The 17862-nt window shown below is 41.2% G+C and overlaps 1 pseudogene; it reads right to left on the bottom strand.

Annotated features, from left to right (window-relative positions):
* The window catches only part of LOC112247259, a 96346-nt pseudogene that overhangs the window by 21907 nt on the left and 56577 nt on the right, over positions 1–17862 (bottom strand).

The raw sequence follows: 17862 nt of genomic DNA, 5'->3' as shown, positions 1-17862 counted from the left end.
TGGGAACAGGAACAATGGTGGCCCTCTTGAAGCATGTGGGAACAACAGACTGGGATATGTTCTGAGGGCGCCGCTGGGGATGCCGTCTGGGCCTGCAGCCTTGCGAGGGTTGACACGTTTAAATGTTTTCCTCACGTCGGCTGCAGTGAATGAGAGTCCGCATGTTTTGGTTGCGGGCGTGTCAGTGGCACTGTATTGTCCTCAAAGCGGGCAAAAAAGTTATTTAGTCTGCCTGGGAGCAAGACATCCTGGTCCGTGACGGGGCTGGTTTTCTTTTTGTAATCCTTGATTGACTGTAGACCCTGCCACATACCTCTTGTGTCTGAGCCGTTGAATTGAGATTCTACTTTGTCTCTATACTGACGCTTACCTTGTTTGATTGCCTTGCGGAGGGAATAGCTACACTGTTTGTATTCGGTCATGTTTCCGGTCACCTTGCCCTAATTAAAAGCAGTGGTTAGCGCTTTCAGTTTCACGCGAATGCTGCCATCAATCCACGGTTTCTGGTTTGGGAATGTTTTAATCGTTGTTATGGGAACAACATCTTCGACGCCTGTTCTAATGAACTCACTCACCGAATCAGCGTATTCGTCAATGTTGTTGTTTGATGCAATACGAAACATATCCCAGTCCACGTGATGGAAGCAGTCTTGGAGTGTGGAATCAGATTGGTCGGACCAGCGTTGAACAGACCTCAGCGCGGGAGCTTCTTGTTTTAGTTTCTGTCTGTAGGCAGGGATCAGCAAAATGGAGTCGTGGTCAGCTTTTCCGAAAGCTATAGGTACTGTCCCCCTTCAAATCAGTAATACTGTAGGAACTGTCCCTCTTCATATCAGTAATACTGTAGGAACTGTCCCCCTTCAAATCAGTAATACTGTAGGTACTGTCCCCCTTCAAATAGGTAATACTGTAGGTACTGTCCCCCTTCAAATCAGTTATACTGTAGGAACTGTCCCCCTTCAAATCAGTTATACTGTAGGTACTGTCCCCCTTCAAATCAGTAATACTATAGGAACTGTACCCCTTCAAATCAGTAATACTATAGGAACTGTACCCCTTCAAATCAGTAATACTATAGGAACTGTACCCCTTCAAATCAGTAATACTGCAGGTACTGGTCCCCCTTCAAATCAGTAATACTATAGGAACTGTACCCCTTCAAATCAGTAATACTGCAGGTACTTTCACCCTTCAAATCAGTAATACTGTAGGAACTGTCCCCCTTTATATCAGTAATACTGCAGGTACTGTCCCCCTTCAAATCAGTTATACTGTAGGAACTGTCCCCCTTTATATCAGTAATACTGCAGGTACTGTCCCCCTTCAAATCAGTTATACTGTAGGAACTGTCCCCCTTCAAATCAGTAATACAGTAGGAACTGTACCCCTTCAAATCAGTAATACTATAGGAACTGTCCCCCTTCAAATCAATAATACTGTAGGTACTGTCCCCCTTCAAATAGGTAATACTGCAGGTACTGTCCCCCTTCATATCAGTAATACTGCAGGAACTGTCCCCCTTCAAATCAGTTATACTGTAGGAACTGTCCCCTTTAAACAGTGTAAGAACTGGTCCTGTATCCACAAAGCGTAGGAGTGCTGATCTAGGATCAGTTCTGCTGTTTAGTTCATAATGAAGAAGATATGTGACCAACCTTAGCGGCGTTGGCATAAAGTGGATGTTTCTGGTTTTCAGGGATACAGTATTTTCGACTCAATTTCCATTTCCCCTGAAAAAGAGAAGTGGTCAGGTGTCTTTCTATGCCTGCTACATTAGGCTAATATGTGACACACGTGTATCACCTGGCTGAGTCATGGAGTCAGCTCGGGTAAGTTCACAGACATACTGTACACACATCCATTGAGTCATGTAAGCATGCGGACACCTATTTAGACACATGCATATAAGTGCATGAAAAGCACAATAAGATAAAGAAACTGAAAACTTGAGCCGGCATAACTATTCACCCCCCCCAAAGTTAATACTTTGTAGAGCTACCTTTTGCAGCAATTACGGCTGCAAGTCGCTTGGATATGTCTCTATAAGCTTGGCACATCTAGCCATTGGGCATTTTGCCCATTCTTCAAAGCAAAACTGCAAAAGCTGCTTCATGTTGGGTGGGTTCCGCTGGTGTATCTTTAAGTCATACCACAGATTCTCAATTGGATTCAGGTCTCCGGGGCCTCCCACTCCTCTTTCTATTCTGGATAGGCCAGTTTGTGCTGCTCTGTGAAGGGATTAGTACACAGCGCTGTACCAGATCTTCAGTTTCATAGCAATTTCTCACATAGAATAGCTTTCATTTCTCAGAACAAGAATAGACTGACGAGTTTCAGAAGAAAGTTCTTTGTTTCTGGCCATTTTGAGCTTGTAATCGAACCCACAAATGCTGATGCTCCAGATAAAAAACTAGTCTAAAGAAGGCCAGTTTTATTGCTTCTTTAATCAGGGCAACAGTTGTCAGCTGTGCTAATATAATTGCAAAAGGATTTTCTAATGATCAATTAGCCCATTAAAATGATCAACTTGGATTAGCTAACAAAATGTGCCATTGGAACACAGGAGGGATGGTTGCTGAAAATGGGCCTCTGTACATCTATGTAGATATTCTATAAAAAAATCTGCCGTTTCTAGCTAAAATAGTCATTTACAATATTAACAATGTCTACACTGTATTTCTGATCAATTTCATATTATTTTAAGGGACAAAAAAATGTGCTTTTCTTTTAAAAACAAGGACATCTAAGTGACCACAAGCTTTTGAATGGTAGTGTGTAAATAGACATACAAAACCAGTCAAACGTTTGGAGATACCCACACATTCAAGGGTTTTTCTTTATTGTAGAATAAAAATGAAGACATAAAAACTATGAAATAACACATATGGATGGAATTATGTAGTAACCAAAAAAGTGTTAATCAAAATAATCAAAGTAGCCATCCTTTTCCTTGATGACAGCTTTACACACTCTTGACATTCTCTCAACCAGCTTAATCTGGAAGGCTTTTCCAACAGTCTTGAAGGAGTTCCCACATATGTTGGCAACTTGTTGGCTGCTTTTCCTTCACTCTGCAGTCCAAACTAATTCCCAAACCATCACAATTGGGTTGAGGTCGTGTGATTGTGGACGCCAGGTCATCTGATGCAGCACTCCATCACTCACCTTCTTGGTCAAATATCCCTTACACAGCCTGGAGGTGATAGTCCCACTAAGCACAAACCAGATTACGATGGTTTATCACTGCAGAATGCTGTGGTAAACATGCTGGTTAAGTGTGCCTTAAATTCTAAATAAATCACTGACAGTGTCACCAGCAAAGCACCCCCACACCATCACACCTCCTCCTCCATGCTTCATGGTGGGAATCACACATGCAGAGATCATCCGTTCACCTACTCTGCGTCTCACAAAGACGTGGCGGTTGGAACCAAAAATCTCACATTTGGACTCATCAGACCAAGTCTAATGTCCATTGCTCGTGTATCTTGGCCCAAGCAAGTCTCTCTTTCTTATTGGTATCCTTTAGTAGTGGTTTCTTTGCAGCAATTTGACCATGAAGGCCTGATACACGCAGTCTCCTCTGAACAGTTGATGTTGAGAGTTACTTGAACTCTGTAAAGCATTTGTGACTCACAACCTGGATGCGGTCTTATGTAGCAGCATTTGAATTTCTGTTTTTTACATAGGATAAAAGTAGAGACTCAGAGCTAGAACATGGTATATCATACACTGCATTTGAGGAAACAATGAGAAGGTAATTCTGCTTTGAAAGTTGATAAACTTGTAAACTCACTTTTGAGAAAACCGTCCTTCAATGTTTTGGTACTACTATTGGAGAGCCCTTTTTGCCCTCTAATGTAACTTTCAACAAGGCACACTTGTTAATTGAAATGCATTCCAGATGACTACCTCATGAAGCTGGTTGAGAGAATGCCAAGAGTGTGCAAAGCTGTCATCAACTTTGAAGAATCTAAAATACATTTTGATTTGTTTTAAAACTTTTGTGGTTAGTACATGATTCCATACGTGTTATTTCTTAGTTTTGATGTCTTCACTACTATTCTACAATGTAGAAAATTTAAAAAAAGAAAGAAAGAAAAACCCTTGAATGAGTAGGTGTGTCCAAACCTTTGACTGGTACTGTATATATATATATTATATATTTTTGCTTATAATATACTACATTTGGCCTGCATGGGATAGTAGCCTGTGTGAATTGAGATATGCAAGGCTTTGAAATGGGAATCACATACACATCTCTACTCTTAGATTTTGTACCAATCCAGTTTTTTGGGGGGGATCAAAATGGAAAATGGGGCTTAGGTGGTGGGCATGGTAATGGGTGTGGTCGGACCTGGCAAAACATTTTAGAGGCCCTCATCTTGGCGGTGTAGACATTTTTGCATTTTTAAATCAATTTCTGCAATTCTACACACATTGTTCCACATAGTTGAGAGCCATTTTTGCTGTTGTGAAGCTAATATCCTGCAATTCTATTCATTGTGCCATGGATAATGGTGTGTTCATTTTCTCAAACATAATAACAAAATCAATACTGCTAAATTTAAAAAAAATGTAATTGTCAATTCACTGTCTAGCTTTTAGTTTAGTGATTGTTAGTTGTTAAAGATTATATTATTGAAAGACAAAGGTCCATTATCTTTTCTATAAACTTTATATCTGGTTTCGGTCATTTAATTTTACACTGAAAGAGTTTTTCAATCCCAGAAATTAATTTAGAATGATTTTTTCTCTTTTTTTTTTACACAGTTTGGACTTCGGTGAAAAAATGCTTAGGTGGCTGCCCCAAAAATTCCTGCAATCAAATTCAATTCGGAAAGAACCGTGTATGTGAGTGTCTGCAGGCATGTGCACAGATATGTCTCTACTTGTGCAGATTACACACCCCTTCCAGTCTCCAGTGCCCTTTTGGGTAGTGGCATAATTTACCCCCAAATGTTGTATAGATTTTTTGATATTGAACCCACTTCCCGCAAGTCTGACATCGTCAAGTTTGCCACACCCACTCCTTCCGTTGCTTGCGCCTGTTTATCTGCCCAAAACAGAGCTCACGCGTGCCCAGTATCCAAGCATGCATGGCTTGAGAGATGTGGTCACCGGTCGAGTATGTGTAGTGAGCTACCTAGTTTCAATATCAACAGTACTGCCACAGCAGCATAACATTTGATTAACATTTGATAAAACTTGACTTAGTCTACATTCTCATCAATAGTCTGGTTGGCTGATACATGCATCAGAGAGAGGCAGAAAAGAAGTAGCTGGATATTGTCGGGAACTGGAACACGCTGTCGTACATGTCGACATGGGGCGGTGCATTATCATGCTTCAACATGTGGTGATGGTGGCGGGTGAATGGCAAAACAATGGGCCTCAGGATCTCCTCACATTCAAATTGCAATCGATAAAATGCAATTGTGTTTGTTGTCCGTAGCTTATGCCTGCCCATACCATCACCCCACCACCACATGGAGCACAATGTTCACAACGTTTACATAAGAAAACAGCTCGCTGTCTGCCATCTGCACGGTATGTTTGAAACCGGGATTCATCTGTGAAGAGCACACTTCTCCAGTGTGCCAGTGGCCATCAAAGTTGAGCCTTTCCTCACTGAAGTCGGTTACGAGGCCTAACTGCAGTTATGTCAACATCCTGGTGAGGACGACAAGCACACAGGTAGCTTTCCTGAGACGGTTTCTGACAGATAGTGCAGAAATTCTTCAGTTGTGCAAACCCACAGTTTCATCAGCTGTCCGGGTGGGCTGGTCTCCAGACGATCCCGCGGGTGAAGAAGCCGCCTGTGGAGGTCTTGGGCTGGCATGATTGTATGTGGTCCGCGATTGTGAGGCCGGTTGGACATACTGCCAAATTCTCTAAAATGATGTTAGAGGCGGCTTATTCCATGGTGGACATTCCTGCAGTCAACATGTCAATTGTACGCTCCCTCAAAACTTGAGACATCTGTTGCATTGTGTTGTGTGACAAAACTGTACATTTTAGAGTGGCCTTTATTTGTCCCCCGCACAAGGTGCACCTTTGTAATGATCATACTGTTTAACCAGCTTCTTGACATGCCACACCTGTCAGGTGGTTGGATTATCTTGGCAAAGGAGAAATGCTCACGAAAAGGGATGTAAACAAATTTGTGCACAAAATTTGCTTTTTACGCATATGGAACATTTCTGGGATATTTTATTTCAGCTCATATAACAACACTTGACTTGTTGCATTTATAGTTTTGTTCAGTGTGGCTTTCTTAAAAGCTACACTGAGTGAGTGTTTTGTGTCAGAAATAAATAGCCCTATGCAACAAACAAAAAAAAACTTTGAGATATGAAAGTCCGTGCACGGCCCTGCGTGTCTGTGTGTGCATGCGCACGTCTATGTAGTGTGTGTGTCTCACCACGTCATTAGGCAGGCTTTGGAGGTCGTCAAAGGGTGTTTCCATGGTGTTGTTGTCTACGTTGAGGACTACCACATCATCCAGGGCCATCCCCCTCACCTTCTGCAGGGAGAGAGAGACACACGAAGAGAAGGCTTGACACTTGCACACTCATATTCACAGACACACACAGTCAAGCAGACACGAATACACACACACAAACACACAGGCAGTCAAACAGACATGCATACACAAACATACTTATGAGTTGAGTTTATAAACCTGTCTGTGGTTAGGAACTTACCTCTATTAGGCTGGAATGTACTCCAATGAGTTAGGGCATGGGCGCACTGCAAAACACAAACAGATCAGTGGCGTAAACCCCCAGAAATTTTGCCAATGTATTACAAATAAAAAACAGATACCTTATTTACAAAAGTATTCAGACCCTTTGCTATGAGACTCTAAATTGAGCACACGTGCATTCTGTTTCCATTGATCATCCTTGAGATGTTTCTACAACTTGATTGGAGTCCACCTGAAGTTTGGAACCACCAAGACTCTTCCTAGAAGAGCCACACTGCCGAACTGAGCAATTGGGGGAGAAGGGCCTTGGTCTGGGAGGTGACCAAGAAACCGATGGTCACTCTGACAGAGCTCCAGAGGTCCTCTGTGGAGATGGGAGAACCTTCCAGAAGGACAACCATCTCTGCAGCACTCCACCAATCAGGCCAAACGGAAGCCACTACTCAGTAAATGACAGCCCGCTTGGAGTTTACCAAATGGCACCTAAAGGACTCTCTGTTCTGATGAAACCAAGATTGAACTCTTTGGCCTGAATGCCAAGTTTCACGTCTGGAGGAAACCTGGCACCATCCCTAAGGTGAAGCATGGTGGTGGCAGCATCATGCTGTGGGGATGTTTTTCAACGGTAGGGACTGGGGGACCTGTCAGGATCAGGGGAAATGTGAACGGAGCAAAGTACAGAAAGAACCTGCTTTTCAGAGCACTGTGGACCTCAGATTGGGATGAAGGTTCACCTTCCAACAGGACAACGCCCCTAAGCACACAGCCAAGACAACGCAGGTGTGGTTTCAGGACGAGTGTCTGAATTTCCTTGAGTGGCCGAGCCAGAGCCCGGACTTGAACCCGATAGAATATCTCTGGAGAGGCTTGAAAATAGCTGTGCAGCGACACTTCCCATCCAACCTGACAGAGCTTGAGAGGATCTGCAGAGATGAATGGGAGAAACTCCCCCTATACAGGTGTGCCAAGCTGGTAGCGTCATACCCAAAAGACTGGAGGCTGTAATAGCTGCCAAAGGTGCTTCAACAAAGTACTGAGTACAGGGTCTGAATACTACTGAGTATAGAGTCTGAATACTACTGAGTATAGAGTCTGAATACTACTGAGTATAGAGTCTGAATACTACTGAGTATAGAGTCTGAATACTACTGAGTATAGAGTCTGAATACTACTGAGTATAGAGTCTGAATACTACTGAGTATAGAGTCTGAATACTACTGAGTATAGAGTCTGAATACTACTGAGTATAGAGTCTGAATACTACTGAGTATAGAGTCTGAATACTACTGAGTATAGAGTCTGAATACTACTGAGTATAGAGTCTGAATACTGCTGAGTATAGGGTCTGAATACTACTAAGTAAAGAGTCTGAATACTACTGAGTAAAGAGTCTGAATACTACTGAGTATAGAGTCTGAATACTACTGAGTATAGAGTCTGAATACTACTGAGTATAGAGTCTGAATACTACTGAGTATAGGTATAGGTCTGTCTGAATACTACTGAGTATAGAGTCTGAATACTACTGAGTAAAGGGTCTGAATACTACTGAGTAAAGGGTCTGAATACTACTGAGTAAAGAGTCTGAATACTACTGAGTATAGAGTCTGAATACTACTGAGTATAGAGTCTGAATACTACTGAGTATAGAGTCTGAATACTACTGAGTAAAGGGTCTGAATACTACTGAGTATAGAGTCTAAATACTACTGAGTATAGAGTCTGAATACTACTGAGTATAGGGTCTGAATACTACTGAGTATAGAGTCTGAATACTACTGAGTAAAGGGTCTGAATACTACTGAGTATAGAGTCTAAATACTACTGAGTATAGAGTCTGAATACTACTGAGTATAGGGTCTGAATACTACTGAGTATAGAGTCTGAATACTACTGAGTATAGGGTCTGAATACTACTGAGTAAAGGGTCTGAATACTACTGAGTATAGAGTCTGAATACTACTGAGTATAGGGTCTGAATACTACTGAGTATAGTCTGAATACTACTGAGTATAGAGTCTGAATACTACTGAGTATAGGGTCTGAATACTACTGAGTATAGGGTCTGAATACTACTGAGTAAAGGGTCTGAATACTACTGAGTATAGAGTCTGAATACTACTGAGTATAGAGTCTGAATACTACTGAGTATAGGGTCTGAATACTACTGAGTAAAGGGTCTGAATACTACTGAGTATAGAGTCTGAATACTACTGAGTATAGAGTCTGAATACTACTGAGTATAGAGTCTGAATACTACTGAGTATAGGGTCTGAATACTACTGAGTAAAGGGTCTGAATACTACTGAGTATAGGGTCTGAATACTACTGAGTATAGGGTCTGAATACTACTGAGTATAGAGTCTGAATACTACTGAGTATAGAGTCTGAATACTACTGAGTATAGGGTCTGAATACTACTGAGTATAGAGTCTGAATACTACTGAGTATAGGGTCTGAATACTACTGAGTAAAGGGTCTGAATACTACTGAGTATAGAGTCTGAATACTACTGAGTATAGGGTCTGAATGCTACTGAGTATAGAGTCTGAATACTACTGAGTATAGAGTCTGAATACTACTGAGTATAGGGTCTGAATACTACTGAGTAAAGGGTCTGAATACTACTGAGTATAGAGTCTGAATACTACTGAGTATAGAGTCTGAATACTACTGAGTATAGGGTCTGAATACTACTGAGTAAAGGGTCTGAATACTACTGAGTATAGAGTCTGAATACTACTGAGTATAGAGTCTGAATACTACTGAGTATAGGGTCTGAATACTACTGAGTAAAGGGTCTGAATACTACTGAGTATAGGGTCTGAATACTACTGAGTAAAGGGTCTGAATACTACTGAGTATAGAGTCTGAATACTACTGAGTATAGAGTCTGAATACTGCTGAGTATAGGGTCTGAATACTACTAAGTAAAGGGTCTGAATACTACTGAGTAAAGGGTCTGAATACTTATGTAAATGTGATATTTCTGTTTTTAATTTTTTATACATTTGAAGAAAATTTTTAAAAAACTCTTTTTGCTTTGTCATTATGGGATATTGTGTGTAGATTGACGAGGGGAGAAAAAAAAACACTTTAAATAATTTTAGAATAAGGCTGTAACGTAACAAAATATGAAAAAAGTTAAGGGGTCTGAATACTTTCCGAAAGTCACCGTATGTACACTACTGGTCAAAAGTTCTAGAACACCTGGTCATTCAAGGGTTTTTCTTTATTTGTACTATTTTCTATGTTGTAGAGTAACAGTGAAGACATCAAAACTATGAAAGTTAATTTTGGAATTTCTTTCCTTCTTAATGCGTTTGAGCCAATCAGTTGTGTTGTGACAAGGTAGGGGTGGTATACAGAAGACAGGCCTATTTGGTAAAATACCAAGTCCATATTATGGCAAGAACAACTCAAGTAAGCAAAGAGAAAGGACAGTCCATGATTATTTTAAGACATGAGGGTCAGACAATACGGAACATTTCAAGAACTTTAAAAGTTTCTTCAAGTGCAGTCACAAAAACCATCAAGCACTATGATGAAGCTGGCTCTCATGAGGACCGCCACAGGAATGGAAAATCCAGAGTTACCTCTGCTGTGGAGGATAAGTTCATTAGAGTTAACTGCACATCAGATTGCAGCCCAAATAAATGCTTCACAGAATTCAAGTAATGGACACATCTCAACATCAACTGTTCAGAGGAGACTGTGTGAATCAGGCCTTCATGGTTGAACAAAGAAACCACTACTAAACGACCCCAATAATAAGAAGAGACTTGCTTGGGCCAAGAGACACGAGCTATGGACATTAGACTGGTGGAAATGTGTCCTTTGGTCTGGAGTCCAAATTGTTGGTTCCAGCCGCCGTGTCTTTGTGAAACGCGGTGTGGGTGAACGGATGATCTCCGCATGAGTATTTCCCACCGTAAAGCATGGAGGAGGAGGTGTTTTGGTGTGGGGGTGCTTTGCTGGTGACACTGTCGCTGATTTACAGTGGGGCAAAAAAGTTCAAGTGTACCTATGATGAAAATTATAGGCCTCTCTCATCTTTTTAAGTGGGAAAACTTGCACAATTGGTGGCTGACTAAATACTTTTTTGCCCCACTGTATTTAGAATTCAAGGCACAATTAACCAGCATGTCTACCACAGCATTCTGCAGCGATTCTCCATCCCATCTGGTTGACGCTTAGTGGGACTATCATTTGTTTTTCCACAGGACAATGACCCAAATTTTTGTTACCACTGAAAGTTTTCAACCCTCTAGGCTTTTTCCACATTTTGTTGTGTTACAAATTTAAATGTAATTTCTTGTCAACGATCTACACAAAATATTCTGTAAGGTAAAAGAGGGATCTGTCACGACTTCCACCGAAGTCGGTCCCTCTCCTTGTTCGGGCGGTGTTCGGCGGTCAACGTCACCGACCTTCTAGCCATCACTGATCCATTTTTCATTGGTTTTGTCTTGTCTTCCTTCACACCTGGTTCTAATCCTATGTACACATGTTGTGTATTTAACCCTCTGTTCCCCCTCATGTCCTTGTCGGAGATTGTTTGATTGTAAACCCGCGACGGGTTTTATACCCCCTTTTTATTATTTTGTCATTTTGGTTTTGGAGTTTTGTGAAGCACTGATTAAACGACTCCGTTTATACCAAGTTTGTTCTCCTGCGCCTGACTTCCCTGCCACCAACATGCACCCATTACAGAATCTTTTTATTTTAATTTTATTTGTCAAAACAAAAAAACACTAATATATCTTGATTACAAGTATTAAACTCCTTGAGTCAATGTTAGAATCACCTATGGTAGTGATTACAACTGTGAGTCTTTTTGAGTAAGTCTCTAAGAGCTATGCGCACACCTGGATTGTACAATATTTGCCCATTATTCTTAAAAAAAAATTCAAGCTCTGTCAAGTTGGTTGTTGATCATTGCTATACAGTAAATTTTAAGTCTTGCCATAGACGTTCAAGCTGATTTTAAGTCAAAACTAATGAAGTGACTCAGGAACATTCAATGTCATCTTGGTAAGCAACTACAGTGTAGATTTGGCTTTGAGTTTAAGGGTTACTGTCCTGCTGAGGTGAATTTGTCTCGCAGTGTCTGTTGGAAAGCAGAATGAAGCAGGGTATTATTTTGGATCTTGCCTGTGCTTAGCTCTATTCCGATTATTTTTATCCCAAAACCAACTCCTTAGTCATAGCCGATTATAAGCATACCTATAATATGATGCAGCCACCACCACTGTTGAAAATATGAAGAGTGGTACTCATTGATGTGTTTTTATTCTGTACAGCCTTCCTTCATTTCATTTTGTAATTTATTTATTTGTCACATGCATCGTAAACAATAGGTGTAGACTAACAGTGAAATGCTCCCTTCCAAGCAATGCAAAGAAACATTTTTGGTGTTGAAAAAAAGAAATAAAAAAAGGTGATGAGCAGGGGTACGAGGCAATTGAGGTACATACTCTACATATACAAAAGTATGTGGACAGTCCTTCAAATTCGTAAATATAAAATTGAGGATAAAATTGAGGCAGTTTGGAACTTGGTAGTGAGTGTTGCATCCATGAAATCTCTATAGACAAACATTGGCAGTAGAATGGCCTTACTGACGAGCTCAGTGACTTTCAACGTGGCGCCGTCATAGGATGCCACCTTTCCAACAAGTCAGCTCGTCAAATTTCTGCTCTGGTAGAACTGCCTTGGTCAACTGTAAGTGCTGTTATTATGAAGTGGAAACGTCTAGGTGCAACAACGGTTCAGCCGCAAAGTGGTAGGCCACACATCTCTCAGAACGGGATGGCCGAGTGCTGAAGCGCATAGTAGGTAGAAATCGTCTTTCCTCGGTTGCAACACTCACCACCATGTTCCAAACCTCCTCTGGAAGCAATGTCAGCACAATAACTGTCCGTCTGGAGCTTCATGAAATGGGTTTCCATGGCCAAGCAGCAGCACACAAGCCTAAGATCACCATGCGCAAAATGCCAAGCGTCGGCTGGATTGTTGTGAAGCACGCCGCTATTGGACTCTCTAGAGTGATGAATCACGCTTCACCAAATCAAATACAACAGGTGTAGACCTTACAGTGAAATGCTTACTTACAAGCCCTTAACCAACAATGCAGTTTTAAGAAAAACAAGTGTTAAGTAAAAAATGATGAGTAAAAAATAGATAAGTAAAAATGCTACAGCATTCAAGATGATTCTGTGCTTCCAACTTTGTGGCAACAGTTTTTGGAATGGCCTTTCCTGTGTCAGCATGACAATGCCCCCGTGCACAAAGCAAGCTCCATACAGAAGTGGTTTGTCGAGATTGGTGTGGAAGAACTTGACTGGCCTGCACAGAGTCCTGACCTCAACCCAATTGAACATCTTTGGGATGAATTGGAACGCAGACTGCGAGCCATGCCTAATTGCCCGACCTCACTAATGTTCTTGTGGCTGAATGGAAGCAAGTCCCTGCAGAAACGTTTCAACATCTAGTGGAAAGCCTTCCCAGAAGAATGGAGGTTGTTATAGCAGCAAAGGGTGGCGACCAACTCCATATTAATACCCATGATTTTGAAATGAGGTTTTCGACGAGCATGTGTCCTCATACTTTTGTCAATGTAGTGTATTTCCAGCTTCCAAACCAATGCTCAACTTTTTTTTTCTTTTACTTTTGCTCATGTAGTGTATGCCAATTTATGTCCATACATTTATTATGAATGGGTGGTCCCATGATTCAAACCCAATATCCTGGTGTTGTAAGTGTCATGCTCTATCAACTGAGCTACAGAGGACCATTGTGGTTACTCACCAGCAGTAGTCTATAAGGTGCTGAGGCAGGACGGGAATGTAAACGTGTTGCCAATACATGGGGTACATCATGGCCGCCGACCCATGAACACACGTCGTTAACTGTGAAGGAGAAAGTACAAAACAGGACAATCACCCACAACACCACAGAACATAACTATTTTTCAAAGTTTAATTTTGAAACATGCACTACCGTTCAAAAGTAGATATTCCATAAAAGATCTGTCGTTTTCAGCTACAATAGTCACTTACATCATTAACAATGTCAACACTGTATTTCTGATCAATTTGATGTTATTTTAATGGACAGAATATGTGCTTTCTTTCAAAAACAAGGACATTTCTAAGTGACCCTAAACTTTTGAACGGTAGTGTACATTATATTGACAGAGTCACTATTTCTTGCATTTTCTTATCGGAGAAAAAATACATTATAACCTTGGGTGCAAGATGCTCTATACCTCTCAACTTGATACATATGAGAATATAGTTAACATTTCAGGAATATGGCTATAGCACAGTAAGTTCAAACGCTTCTCTCATCAAACTTAATGACAACAAACTAATTCTCAACGTTTGATATTCATATTCATAAGATGGTAATGATTATTCCGAAAGTGTAATAGTTCTCTCTTCTCTTGCCTTGGTGATGCATTCACTCACACCTGAGAAACCTTTTGATGGATGATCAAATGTAAAACTATATAAGGACCACAAGAAAGTCTATGTGTGTACAGCATGCCTGTGTCTGTTTGCATGTGTGGTTGGTTTTACAAGACCAGACTAAGTGTGTTGTTGTGTGGGTAGCTTTTTGTTATTGAAGCATCCATAAAAGATGGCGCGCTAAAACACTCTATTAATTACCTTCTTGTCCACCCAAAATGTCAGTAACCATCTACCCAGGAAACCAAAGCCGACAGTCACAGTCCCGAGCACGCATGCACACACGGGTTGAAGTCCAAGAGGAAATTGGCTATTACTCATGGCATCAAAGCTACACCAGAAATTAAAAGAATTACACCACCGTAAATTAGACCAGTAACTTCATTTACAGTAAGAAGATTTAAAAAATAAAATAATTCCCTACTCCTTCTCCCCTTGACAGTTCCTATCACTGATGCTTAATACGAGCGTGACAAATCCAGCTCCCTTTTGTTTGTCAGGAAGGACGAATGTAGCGCCAGCCTACGGGACTGATCAAATTCAGATGGCGCCGTCAAACGCTGGCAGATGTGTCAATAATAGTGACGTTGCGCTGCCCGACAAACAACAGAGCAGCCTTTCCCCAGGATAACAGCGTTTGTCTCAGACATGTGACATGGGTGTTGGTCTATATTAAGAGCTGTCAAAAAGGCATGTGAGTGGTCATAAAACCTTTCTCTCTCTCTCCCCCCCCCATAGACAATCAAGGGGGACCTTGAGGAATGCTCTTCCACAGCCATGTCAGGTAAAGATTTTTTCACTGAAATGAATCATATATCTTTTTATAGGGATGGTGGAGGACACGTGTTGTTTCTCTGTTTTGGTAAAAAATTAGAGGAACCTTCTGCTTTTCTCCCATGGATCTGGTCAAAAGTAGTGCACTATATAGAGTGCACTATATAGGTATGGTCACATTTGAGATGTGTCCCTTATTTCTATTCCTCAATAACCACTGATATGGAAAAGGAATAGTGTGTTCTCCCCATATTCTTCAAAGAACATGGCCACATTGTGATGGAAGGCAAAGTACGTTTTATACCACACATTCTAACAGGTCGCCATCTTTGCTACTCCATGTTCAGGTGTAGTATCTAAAGAATAGAAATTCCCAATGGGCTTGTGAGCTTTATTGAGCATCCAAACTACTGTATGGGTAAAAAACAGAACTTAGACTGGGCTTCTGTAATCAGACATTATAAACTTTAAGGGTGCCGAGAGAGTGGGAGGGGCTTAATTGTGTCGCTTGGATATCACATAATGGAATACTTAGGAATACCTCAGGACTCCATGTTAGGACCGTTACTAGAACCATAATGGAAGACTTAGGAATGCCTCAGGACTCCATGTTAGGACCATTACTAGAACCATAATGGAAGACTTAGGAATGCCTCAGGACTCCATGTTAGGACCGTTACTAGAACCATAATGGAAGACTTAGGAATGCCTCAGGACTCCATGTTAGGACCGTTACTAGAACCATAATGGAACACTTTTCTTTGTATGGTACAGTACAACAAAGGAGGGCTCCTTCAATGTATGTGTAAGGAGATATTTTTAGCAGATGCTGGATACAAAGATAGATGCTGGATACAAATGAATCATTACAGTTGGGTGTGCAACCATTTATGCAACAGTACCAAGCCAATCCTGTGAAAAAAGGACACTTTCATTAATAAGTGGATATGCATGGAGAGATGAGGAGTGAGAAAGGAGGAAGAGGAGGGGGGAATGAAGAATCTACAGTTCTTACAGTGCTTAGTTTGCTACAGCAGATGAGGATTCGACGCTCATAAAGCATACTAGCGTACAGATGGAGCATGTTATTGACATCTACAGCTACAAAATATTCTGTTAGGTTTCTCTGCAAAAAAAAAGGCCAAAAAACAACAAAAACCAAACAAGGCAAGGGAGGACCAATGACTGTGCATGAATAGTACAAGGCATCAACATCAATTCAATAGCCTTTATTGGTATAACAAAAGTATAACAGGTGAAGAGTGTAACAGGAAGACACATCCCCCGTTTCAACTCAAACTTTTCATTGAGATCATCAGAGTGTTATACAATTAAATACAATAGTGTGAAAAACATACATTTATGCTCTTTATATCTGGGAATGCTTGAAACAAATATGTAGGCATTCCACCAGAGATTTAAGTGAAATAAACTGAGGTAGAAGTCAGGAGTGTGTGTATGTGTGAGCCTATCTGTCTGTCATTCTCCAATCCTTCACAACCATTATTTCTGAAGACTGCAGCCTCCTCCTCCTCCGACCCCTCCCCCTGCTTACTGGGGTTCAAAGGTTGCCTGACGACTCATACTGCACACAATTAAATTATGTTGCTCTATCTATCGCTACATACATTCAGCCTGAGACTGCCGTCATCAAAGTGAGGGGCGTTGTACAAAATAAGTCATCAGTGATTGGATTGTCTCTAACCAAGCAGAGTATCAAAGCCAATTACTATTTCTGAAACACCCACGTGTGTTCAGGCTCTGGCCTAATCAATCGGTTTATCGGTCCAATCAGAGCGGTTTGAATGTGTTCGCATTTGAGATGTCATTGGGGAGGTGATTATATGCAGACTAGTAGAGAAGAAACATTAGTGTGGGTGTGGAGTTTTGCCAGAGTCATGTGGATGGGTAACCAGGCAAGTTCAAAGCCACTGCACTGACGGCTCCCTTCTTGTCTCCATCACGCCGTGGATATCAAAAGTAGAGAGACAAGCTAACATATAAGCTCTCCCTTCACCGCGTTCTGCCTGTCTCTCTAAAGGCCCACCAGAGATGGGGAGATGGGTAGCTGGGGAGGGCTCACAGCCTTAGAGGTCTAGCAAGGTCTTTCTGATTTCCCCCAATGGCAAACTAACCATCCAAGGATGCCAGGAGCATTCGGGGAAATCAAATGAGGTATTGAAGAGTGGAGTAACATTGGTGTGGTTTGTTATGGTTTTGATCTACAATGATAACTCCTTGGGGGTGAATCTGGGAGTTCTCTCATATCAAATCAGATGAGATTGAGTCATGTATTTTGGTATGTCATCAATGAGCTCAAATGGATATTGTCAGTGGTGCCGATTGTGCTGTGAATGTACACCAGAAACTGTAGGGTGAAGGCCGAAGATACTCACACTTTCAGGTATGCTGGGAAGTTCCCTTGTGTCAGGCACAGTGAAGTAGGAATGCAAAGAGGGTCAAAGAAATATGGCGGGTCAAAGGTCAAATTGAAGAGATTAAGGTATTTTAAGCCATCACAGTTCATGACAAAAGACATACGCTAATAGGATTAACACATCTGTTCAGTCTGGCACTCCCCTCAGTTTAGCCCACTCTTACTCAGCCCTATCCAAAGTTAAGTAGATTTTATTCATTCTATTGTCTTATTCTTGTTTTATACTCTGTTTTTTTTCAAAGGCAATTCAAGTCCCATGTATTATTATTAATAATACTGTATAGACATTCCATACACTGAAAAAACTAGCATACTGCCTTTTTTGTTTTCCTGTTTCAATATATTTTCTTCCGTGACCCTACGGCTTTTGGCATCTTGATCAATGGCCCTGAAGTGTTGGAACCAGTTCAGGGAACTGAACCGAAAACCGGAAAATAATCCAATCAAATGTTATTGCTCAAATGCACCAA

Source organism: Oncorhynchus tshawytscha, linkage group LG33 (genome assembly GCF_018296145.1).
Source record: "Oncorhynchus tshawytscha isolate Ot180627B linkage group LG33, Otsh_v2.0, whole genome shotgun sequence".
In the NCBI taxonomy this organism is placed as follows: domain Eukaryota; kingdom Metazoa; phylum Chordata; class Actinopteri; order Salmoniformes; family Salmonidae; genus Oncorhynchus; species Oncorhynchus tshawytscha.
This window is presented reverse-complemented; position numbering and strand designations above follow the sequence as displayed.